Source organism: Furipterus horrens, unplaced genomic scaffold, assembly GCF_987537825.1.
Source record: "Furipterus horrens unplaced genomic scaffold, mFurHor1.1.pri manual_scaffold_12, whole genome shotgun sequence".
Taxonomy (NCBI): domain Eukaryota; kingdom Metazoa; phylum Chordata; class Mammalia; order Chiroptera; family Furipteridae; genus Furipterus; species Furipterus horrens.
Genome location: NW_028327182.1, coordinates 46,412,566 through 46,424,057, shown reverse-complemented (window position 1 = coordinate 46,424,057; position 11,492 = coordinate 46,412,566). Strand labels below are relative to the sequence as shown.

The window sequence follows — 11,492 nt, the reverse complement described above, 5'->3', positions numbered from 1 at the left end:
TAATTTCTTACAATCCTTTATATTTCTGTCATATCGGTTGTGATTTCTCCTTTTTCATTTCTGATTTTGTTTATTTGGGTCCTCTCTCTTTCTTTCTTTTTTTTTTAGGTTCACTAAATTTATTTTAAAAATCATAAAACGTTTCTTACAAAAGAGCATTACATTCTGCATACTGCTCTGAATAGATGCCAGGGACATATGAACTATTGTTACTTTTCTTCCCTGTCCCACCCCCCTCAAATGTTACAGTGACTACAAAGCAACGTGTTCACATTAATTACATAGGGGGAATTTTCCTTTTTAACCACCAACAATGAACAAAAATTAAAATTCACTCACTCTGCTGCTGTTTCAAAATTTCAATGTTAGTTTTTGCACACCCTCCCCCCCACCCTGTTTGTAAGGAACTAAAACATTACATCTGGTGAACAGCAAAGATTTCACTACACCTCAAGTGCAGAACACCTATGAAGCAGAGGAATGTTGGCTTTTTAAACAGAAGCAGATTTAAAAAAAAAAGATGCAGGACTCCTTCAGTTCTTCACTAGTCTTAGAAAAACTTTCCAGAATACTGCTTCACACTATAAAAAAGAAAAAATATCTTGCATTAGAATCCTTCAACATCTGCATACTGCTTCACACTGTTCTGCAGCAAATACTGTGCATTCTGTATCTGGTCCTGTGTTCCTGTAATGGTAATGATCCGATCTTCAGACCCTTCTAAAGGCTCATCAATTTTGATCGAAGCTCCTGATTCATGACGAATTTGTTTAATTCTCTGACCACCTTTGCCAATAATAGATCCAGCCAAATCTTTGGGAATAGATACTTGTGTAGTAATAATAGGTCCACCAAGATCACCATATGAGCCACGACCCCCTGCATAGGAATAATCATATCCAGAACCACTCTGTGGCTCATAAGCTATCTGCCATTCTGAAGGGCTCCACGTATCTATAGCAGAGTCCCAAGTTTCATCAGCACTGAAACCAACCATGCCATCGTAATGATCTCCAGGTCTTCCTCTTCTGTCATAGGCCATTAGATCTCCTCCTCTAGGTGGTGGTGGTGGAGGAAGAGGAAGATTCCGTGCTCTGCTACCACCCCGGCCACCTCGTCCAGGAGGTGGTGGAGGAGGTCCTCGCCGAGGGCTCATGTCATCATAATCTCTTCTGGATGGAGGCATTGGACGCCCACCCCAACCAGGAGACATTCTGTCAAAGCCACCTCTTCCCCTCATGGGAAATCCCACGGGACGTCCACGGCGGTCATCAAACATCATTGTAAAGCCACCATAATTGTAGGTTTCATCGTAAAAATTGGGATCATAAGGCTGTGCACGTCCTTTGATGGGAGACTCTGATATGAGATCAAGAATGATCTTTATGCACTCTACAACTCTATCAGGTTTTCCTCCAATTAGAATGACTCTGTCAGTGGAATGAGGACAGCATTCCTGGAAAAGCTTGATTGTTGTCTGAGTGTTCTCTAGAAGTTCTTTGATTTTAGCACCTTTGACCCCAATAATTCCTCCTGCCAGACTCTGATGAATCAACAGCCTCAATTCGCAGTCAAAGTCGCTTTCTTTATAGTGTTGGTAATTTAAGCATTCCACAGCATCAGATTCGAGCGGGAGCTGACTGGTTGCAGTGGGTGATGGCAACTGCAGGCCCTCTTCCAAGGTAGGGATGATTTTCTTCAGAATTTCTCCAATTGTTTCAATATCAGCACTGATACTCAATATGCGCTCGGGGCCACTGCTGTCTGGGACTGAAACACTGGCATTGTAGTCTGTACGCAGAGCCTTAATATTCTTGCCTCCTTTTCCAATCACTGCCCCAGCATTCTTTCTCTGAAGCAGAATGCGTAATTCAACCATCTCATCCGTGTTTCTAGATCTTTTAAAAGCTTGTTCCTCTTCCATGTCTTCTGCAGGGCGTTTACCAAATTCACCATTGGTTTCGGTGTTGGGGAAGGTTTCCTCTGGCTGTTTAGTTTCCATTTTCTTGAATTATATGGAACACCAATCTATAGGCCGTAAACAAGTGGAACTTAAGCAAGACGTCGAGGTTGGTGCAGCCGAGAAACAGAGGATAATGGCGTCCACCTCTCTTTTTTTCTTGATGAGCCTGGCTAAAGGCTTGTCGATTTTGTTTATCTTTTCGAAGAACCAGCTCCTAATTTTGTTGATTTTTTGAATTGTTTGTTTAGTCTCTATGTCATTTAATTCTTCTCTGATCTTGATGATTTCCTTCCTTCTACTCACTCTGGGCTTTGTTTGTTGTTGTTGTTCTAGTTCTTTTAGCTGTAGGGTTAGATTTTTTATTTGAGATTCTTCCATCCTTTTTAGGTAGGCCTGTATTGCTGTGAACTTTCCTATCAGGACGGCTTTTGTTTTGTCCCATAGGTTTTGGGCTATTGTGTGCTCATTATCATTTGTTTCCAGAAACTTTTCAATGTCTTCCTTAATGTCATTGTTAATCCAGTTATTATTTAATAGCATGTTTTTCATTCTTCATGAGTTTGGATGTCTTTGAGTATTTTCCTTGAGATTGATTTCTAGTTTCAAGGCATTGTGATCTGAGAAGATGCTTCATATAATTTCAATTTTCTTGAATTTTGGGAGGCTTTATTTGTGTCCTACCATGTGGTCTATCTTTGAGAATGTTCTATGTGCACTTGAAAAGAATGTATATTTTGCTTCTTTAGGGTGAAAACTTCTATATATATCAACTGAGTCCATTTGATCTAGAGTGTTGTTCAATGCCTCAATATTCTTGGTGTTTCTTTGCTTCAAATATCTGTCCATTGTTGACAATGTGGTATTAAAGTCCCCTACTATGAGTGTGTTGCTGTAGTTATCCTTTCGTAGTCTTCCAATATTTTCCTTATATATTTGGGTGCACCTATGTTTGGTGCATATATGTTTATCAGGGTTATATCTTCTTGATGCTTCCCTTAAGTATTATAAAATGTCCTTCTTTGTCTCTTTTTATGGCCGTTGCTGTGAAATCTGTTTTGTCTGTTATAAGTATTGCTACCCCAGCTTTTTTTTTCATGACCATTTGCTTGGAATACTTTTTTCCAGCCCTTCACTTTCAGTCTATGCAAATCTTTTGTTTTGAGCTGTGTCTCTTGTAGACAGCATATATATTGGTCATCTTTTCATATGCATTCCACTACCCTATGTCTTTTGATTGGAGAATTTAATCCATTATCATTTAAGGTTATTATTGACAGGTAATTATTCATTTCCCTTTGTACCTGTGTTCCTCTCCCTCTCTCTTTTTCTTCTTTTTCTTAAAGCATTCCCTTTAACACCTCTTGCAATGCTGGTTTGGTGGAGACGTATTCTTTTAGTCTTCGTTTGTCTGGGAAACTCCTTATTTCATCTTCCATTTTGAAAGAGAGCCTTGTCGGGCAGAGCAGCCTTGGTTTTTCATTGTTTGAAATACATTTTTGCCATTTCCTTCTGGCTTGTAGTGTTTCTGTTGAGAAATCAGTTGATGGCCTTATCAGAGCTCTTTTTTATATTTTTTGCTGTTTTTCTCTTACTGCCTTTAGGATTCTCCCTCTGTCTTTGAATGTTGCCATTTTAATTATGATGTGCCTTAGAGTAGGCCTTTTTGGGTTCATCTTCACTGGGACCCTCTGTGCTTCCTGGACTTGCATGACTTTTTCTCTCATCAAGTTAGGAAAATTTTCTGTCATTGATTTTTCAATCAGGTTTTCTATCCCTTGCTCTTCTTTTTCTCCTTTTGTTTCTATGATATGGATATTGTTTAGTTTCATGTTGTCCTGCAGTTCTCTTAAACCCTCTTCACTCTTTTTCAGTCTTTTTTCATTTTGTTGTATTGTTTGGAATTTTTTTCTACATTGTCGTCTAACTCACTGATCCGATCCTCTTCTTCATTTAGCCTGCTTTTGATTGATTCTACTTTGTTCTTCAGTTCATAAATTGTATTCTTCATTTCTTCCTGGTTCTTATTAATAGTTTCTATGTCCTTTTTTATGCTGGTGTAGTTCTCCGTAAGTTCCTTGTAGCTTCCCTGGAGTTCTTTGTAGTTTCCTTGGAGTTCTTTGTAGTTCCCCTGGAGTTGTTGTAGTTTTCTTTGAGTTTGTTGAGTTATTTGAGCTTTCTCATTACTATTGTTTAAAATTCCATGTCTGATACTTTGCTTGCTTCTACTTCATTTATCCCTCCTTCTGGGTATTCCTCCTGTCCTTTTCGTGGGGTGTTGTTTCTGTTTGGTGGGATGTTTTCCGCGTCCCCATTTTGGGCACTGGTTTTGTTTCTGCTTCTTAGATTGATCTGCTTTTATTTTCTGCCTTTATGGTATGACATTCTTATATACAGTTGTTGAGCTGCTGCCTCCTGCTGATGCCACTTGGAGAGAAGCAGTCTGCTAAGTGATTTCTTTCATAGCTCTTGGGGTGATTCTGAACTGGGACTTAGTCCACTGCTCTCCCAGCTCTTTCTCAAGAGCCAGCACCCAAAACTTATTACAAAATTCCTCTAGTTCACTTCATCGTCGTTTGGCCTCAGCCACAGGAGAGTGCACTCCCTTGCGCAGGTCAGAAGCGGGTTGACCCATTGCACACTGAGGAGGGTGGGTCCAATGCGGACTGGTTGCTTGCCTGTTCTGGCGGTGGGGGAGCCTCTGTGCGCCGGCAGGTGGGTTTGTTGTGCACCTATTGGGGCAGCATTGGGTGGTGCCAAGGCACGGCGGCTGGCGTGTTGGTTTCATGCCCATTGGGGTGAGACTGTGGGTGCCTGTCTGCAGTGGGCAGCACTTTGGTTTCGCGCTTCTCTTCTGCTTACTTTTAGTTAACATTCTTATTTTTTTGTATTTCATTGAGTTGAAAATTTCATCATTTGTTTTTTATTTTTACTGATAAAGGTATTTCATATCCTTAATAGAAAATGTATGGGGTTGGCCAAAACATACATATGTACTTTTTCCATAAAATAAAAAACACATTTTTCATTTTACTAATAACTTTATCGATTTGGATATTTTGAGTATGTTGGCTATCTCCTTTGTGGTATAGCGCTGATTGTTCTCAATAATGTCTCGGTTTGACCACTATCAACTTCAACTGGTCGACCTGATCATGAAACATTGTCCAGTGAGAAATCTCTAGCATTAAACTTCACAAATCACTTTTGAGAGATTTGATCAGTCACAGCACATACTCCATACAGAGCACAAATCTTTTTCTTGTGGGGGCAGGTTTCAGTTGCACTTTTACCTTTCTTGAAATAACAAAGATAGTATGCTGAAAATGTTGCATATTTTCTTCTATTTTCAATATTAAAATGGCTATACAAAACTTCATCAATTTTGATTTTTTTAAAATGCATGTTGATACGACAGCTGTCACAATACAATATAGCAAAATTGTGTCAAATGAAGTTAAAGACAACTAAGCACTACTAGAGCTATCTTAATGGAAAAAAAACAAATAAACTTTTTGGCCAACCCCCATAAATAACAGTAAAGGTCATGTAATGTAAGTAAGCAGTAAATGTTCCTTGTAACATGTCTTCAGCCGTATCTCATAGATTTTATTTTATTTTTTAAAATGCCTTATTGTTTATGCTATTGCAGTTGTCCCAATTTCTTTTCCCTTTGTTCCCCTTCACCCAGTGACCCCCCTCCCTCAATTTGTCCCCCCCTTAGTCCATGTCCATTGGTTGTGCAAAATGTTTCTCTCAACATATTCCTATATACTCCACTCCTTCCTATTATGCTTCTTAATTCCTGTACCATCTCCCTCCTTTTCACCCCTTCCCCCTCCCTGCTAACCTCCCGCCATAATGTTCCCTATACCTATAATTCTTTCACACTCTCGTTGCCTACTCAGTCTGCCTTTGTTTCAGTTCCCTAGCTTCTGTTGTTGGTTATTGTGATACAGTTTTCATTTTAATGTTTATAGTTTTGATCCTCCTACTCCTAAACAAGTCCCTTTAACATTTCATATAACAGTGGTTTGGATCTGATGAACTCCTTCAGTTTTACTTTGTCCTGGAATCACTTTCTCTGCCCTTCTATTCTGAATGACAGCTTTGCTGGATAGAGTAATCATGGTTGTATGTTTTTGTTTTTCATTACTTTGAATATTTCTTACCAGTCTCTTCTTGCCTGCAGAGTTTCTTTTGATAAATCAGCTGATAGTCTTATTGGGACCCCTTTGTACATAATTCTCTTCTTCTCTCTTGCTGCTTTTAAGATTCTCTCTTTACCTTTAATTTTTGACATTTAGATTATAATGTGTCTTGGTGTGGTTGTTCCTGGGTCCAGTTTGTTGAAACTCTCTATGCTTCCTGGACCTGTAAGTTTATTTCCTCCCCCAAGTTAGGGAAGTTCTGTTTCATTATTTTTTCACATAATCTTTCAATTTCCAGTTCTTCTTCTTCACCTTCTGGCAGCCCTATGATTCGGATGTTGGCCTGCTTATAGCTGTCCAATAAGTTTCTGAGCCTCTTCTCATTTTCCTCACTTTTTGTTTCCTCTTTCTGCAGTGGTTAACTATTTGTTCCTTCCCTATGTTTTGATTTGTTGATTTAATCGCTGGTTTTCTTGCCCTCACCAGTAGTTTCATATGTGTTTTTGTTCATTTCAGCAGGACTAGCCTTCATTCCTTCCCTGTCTTGTTTAAGATCTGCTGCTATGTCTGTAAGCATTTTTATAACCAAAACTCTGAACTGAGTCTCAGAAAGATTATCTATCTGCTGCTTCGTTGGATTAGATATTTGCTGTCTGGTCAGCTGCGTCACTGGGATCTCTATCATGATCTGTGCCATCCTGACCATTTTGCGTTTACCTTTCCTTTCTGGGCAGGGCTGTCACACCTCCTATGCTATAGGGGGCAGTGCCCCATGTACTTGTCACAGCCAGGTGACCCGACTCACCACGCTGTGGCATTTTCTGTGGGTGTTTGGGTCCAAGATGTTTTTTTGCCATTCCCTCTCCACTGAGAGACCGTGATCCTCCTCCTCCATTCCCATCCCTTCTGGGCCTCACCGGCCAAGGCAATGGAGGTCTGCCTTCCCTGGCTTTGGAATCACAAGCTGATGGGTCTGGTCTGCAGCCAGGGGTGCTCCCCAGGCACTTCTCACCTCCCCATAAATATGGGTGTATATGCTTACCTCTGTCCTGCCTCTGTAGCTGCTGCTGTCATGAACAACACAGCTTGAACTCTTCTTCTCAGTTTCACCCCTCCTACCTGTCCAGATGAGAAGCACTTCTTTATAACTTCATACATTGGACTTCCATTTACTTTCTGGAACTTCTGGTTATTTCTGGTTTTGTGGTAATTGTATTCCCTCTTAGTTGTGGAGGGAAATGAAGCATGTCAGTCTAGGCCTCCATCTTGGCTGGAAGTCTCCTGTGTTTGTTTGCTTCCATGTCCCAGGGAGAGCTGCCGCTCCTACTACATTGTAAGGGGCGGAGCCTTAGGGATTCATCAGTAACGGGTGACCTATTTGACCACGTTGTGGCGCTGTATGCGGGGGAGGGGTCTGAGAAGGAACAATGTCACTTACCCAGCACTCATCCCTTTTCCAGGCACTTCTCCCACTTCCGCACTGAACTGGAGCCCCTCTAGCTGCTGCCCTGGCCATCGTTCCCAGAGTGGGTGGGTCTGCGGAAGTTCTAGGACCATGGGGGCCCTTTAAACAAGTGGACTCTGCTGAGAGACCAGCAGTTTCTGCCTCCGTCCCAACCTCCACTAGTTTGCACAGTGAAAAGCAATGAGGCTTGATTTTCTCTGGTGCTGGTGTTACAGAAACAGGGGCGTCGAAAAACAAACCCCAGAGTTTGCGGCTCAGAGATAGGAAAAAGGAAGCAGCTTTCAGGATGCCTTTGCATGCCTGGGGCTAGTGGCTGGAAACTTTGTTGCACAAAGATCCGCTTTACTTCCAAGGCTCAGGAAGATGGGAGGGGTCTTGGACTGTGGGATGGTACGGAAGAAGCAGACAGAGCCTACGTAAGGTTCTGTGAATGGTCAGAACTGTTTGCAACGCCCACTGCGTCAGGGGACGCAGTCAGGGATATATAAGCAACTGCGGACATTTCTAGCTCTCTGGCTCTTGTGGGCTCCCTCCATGTGGCTTGGAGGAGCAGGTCTCTCCAGGCTGCTTTAAGAAGAGGCTATCACTATGCGATTTTGAGAAGGAGAGAAGATTCACGCGGTTTGCAGGAAGAAGGCAGTTTACAAGGAGGCTGAGAATCCAGGCGGTTCTGCATTGAGAGCTAGAGATCACCACAGCACAGAAAGGACCTCCCCAATCAGAATTGAGTGACTGGCAGCTACTGGTAAAGCTGAACTGTGCCTAGGAAGTACGGAAACGGTGTTTCTGACTTTCCTAAGACTGGCCAGGTCTGGGAGGGGGAGGCAGAACTATGTGCAAATAAATAATTCTTGTTCTTTTCACCAAACTGTGGTATTGAGAGTTATATTTCTGGCGGCGGGCAATCGGGCCCCTAACTAAATAGCCCGTGGGTTCTGTTTCAATCAGAGCAGCCCAGGGGTTCTGTTATACTGGGACAGTGAGCTGAGCGGTCTGGCGAGGGGCTGGGAACGCTCCCCAGGTGTCCCTCCTGACTTTTTTAAATGTGTAACTGCACTTTCTGCTGGCCTGCTGCTGTTGCCACTGCTGCCATCACCACTCCAAGTCCTCTTCGCCCTGGCTCTGTCCCTCCTACAGGTCTGGATGTGTATTTCTTCTTCATATCTTTGTTTGCTGGACTTCCATGTAGTTTGATTTTCTGGAACTCCTAGTTGTTTCTAGTTTTGAGGTAGTTGTATTCCTTCTTAATTGTGGAGGGAGACACGGCATGTCTGTCTATGCCTCCATCTTGGCCAGAAGTCCTCTTTTGGGTTTTAATTTTTGTTGTCATTATTTTCTAGACATTTTGGTTTTATTTTGTAACCTCTTTTACTTTTAGTAACTCTTAAAGCACAGCTTCTCACCTTGCTTAAGTCATGCTCCTGTTGGTGATGTGGTCACATTCACCTTTATTCTTGGATTTTGAGGGATTTCATGTCGCCAACTTTTGTTAAAGAGCAATGCATGGGTTTTTTGTTTGTTTTGTTTTTGTTTTGCTATCTTAGTCTGTTTGATTTTAAGTAAGAGTTTTAAAGTGATGATTCAAAACTACTACTATGATCATAAATCTAGGGTATATCCCAAGAAATTATTCAGTAAGATAAACAGTTAGAATTGCAGGTATTTTAAAAAGAGATAAAGGTTATTGTCACAGAACATACTAACAATTCCTGAAGTCTGGGTACCTTTATAAGGGTTCTTTGTTAGGAATAAACTTTATGGAGGATAGTTTTGTTTTGTTCTGTTTTGAAATTAGAGAAGAAGCTTTCCCATGATCATGTGATTTTTTTTCTATTTTCTTCATCAGCAGTTTGAACAACTTGGAGTTTCAAGGCCAAACACAGGAATCCCATTTGCACTGAGAAAAGCAGGCATGAGAAGCTCAAAACTTAAAATATAAAAAGTAAAGGCTAGAATAATAATTTTAGCAAATAAAATCTGCGACATATACTACTCCAACTATATCTTCAACTAAACCCACAGCTTTGGAAGAGAAATGTAGAGTAACAGTGAAGACTCTTAAATGACTAAGATCTGCAATAAATCTTTAAGTTTTCTAAGGCCAGATTTTTTTTATGTACTTTAAACAGATGTGATCTTCAGAGGTTTATAAATTAAAACCCACATAAGTAATGCTATATGAATAAAAAAACAAGGTGAAGAAAAATAAAGCAGATAAAGTTTCTCTGTATATATGTCTCTTTTATTTATTCTAGAGTAGGTTGGAAAATTAAAGATGTGACTTCCCATAAAGTTATAACAGAAGAGAATATTAGATTATTTTTCCCATTGTGGAGTCTTTGATGAACGGCTAAAAGTGAAAACAGTGGCCCCATATTCTAGAGAGGAACCAGGCACAAAAACAGAATTTGCTAAGAGATAGACCCCAAACAACTCCTGGTAGCCCAAAGCTATCATCTACCTGCAGAGAGTAGGGCTTCAAGCGGTGGGGGGAGTTAGTGAGAATTATTTAAGGAGCATTGTCAGAGTCTTGTGCATTTCACTTCCCTCCTCAAAAGAACCCTTACCTCCCCCAGCACAGACAGGTGCTGCAGAGAGCTGCTGAAACAAGTTTGTAGGCCCCAGATGGAGCCCCTCCTCCCCAGGATGTCATAGCAAACTAGACTTTCTTGTTCGTTTAAATGCTCCCACCTGACCAGAAAAGCAGCCAGCTAATCCCCAACACTAATCCAATTCTGGCCTCTATATTTTAAAAGTCCTTGTTCCTTCTCACCCCAAACAAGATTGACTGTGTGACCTAGCCAATCAAATATCTTTTCTCTTCCTGTCCTTTATTCTTTATCCTATAAAAACTTCCTGCCTTTTGCCCAGTTTTGTTTTCTCTGAATAGACTTTCTGTTTCATGAAATATTAACGTTTATGTCACCTAAATTGTCTTCTTCAATCATTTTTCAACTGATCTAAAGCAGACTATTTAAGAAGTCTTACTAAACTTATATGTGGTTCCTAAGTTTGGGGATTTCATGCACTGGGATCTGTGCCTAACTCTCCTGTCTAAAGAAAAGAGGCCAACTAGTGATTGGAGCTGCCTGGAATAACAGAGAAAAAAGAGAGGGGGCTCTGTTGAGAGTAGACTGCATATCCAGAATTTGAAGGGGCAAAACTGCTGAGTTTCCAGTAGGCTAAAGCACCATATAGACTAGCACTGTTTTTAAAAAACTTTACCCCAGGAGACTAGTGAACAGCTGTGTAGAGTGTACCATCAAAGCAGAAGCTAAAAGGTCAGTTGGACAGTGACAGCCTTGATTCCCATGCCACTGCCCCCGGCCCCCCGCCTGCTTGCAGCTGCCTGGGAGTTTCCCATGATAGTGGGGTGCATCAACCCAAGCTCCGTTTGGCCTTGATTAGCCCTCAGACTCACAGCTGTGAGATAACAACTGAATTCAATAGTTTCTTTTTTCTTCCCCCTATAAAATAGCCCCCTCCTTCCCTAGGAACCCAGACTCGGGCCATTCACGGCACAGCTTCCTTCTTGCTCACTAATTTCCCTCAGTAAACTTTTCTTCTGCTTGCTGCATCCTCATAGTTCTCTGAGCAACACCGTTCTTACAGACAGCACTTTGTTTTCAATTGTATAAGTGGAAGTGGTAAGTTGAAGAAGTCTCCCATTAACCCAATCTATCTCTCACCCTCCTTTTCTATCAAAACTCTGGCAACAGCATGTGGAAAAGTTGAGGAAGATAGGAAAAAAATAGAGAACAAAACAAGTCGTTTTTCTAGCTTGGTCGTAAGTGGTGTTTCCATCAGTCACGCATCAGCTCTGGTGCCTGTAGGTGGAGAGGATTTTTTCTGTTCTTTGACGTTGTAGCTATTTACTGTTTGGAATCAGTGAAGTTTTTGGAGTATTGCCACAGCC

General features: G+C 41.3%; 1 pseudogene; it reads right to left on the bottom strand.

The window, feature by feature from the left end:
* Positions 1 to 272: 272 nt before the first annotated feature.
* On the bottom strand, positions 273 to 2,099 carry LOC149996122 (heterogeneous nuclear ribonucleoprotein K pseudogene; annotated as a pseudogene).
* Between the last annotated feature and the right edge of the window lie 9,393 nt (positions 2,100 to 11,492).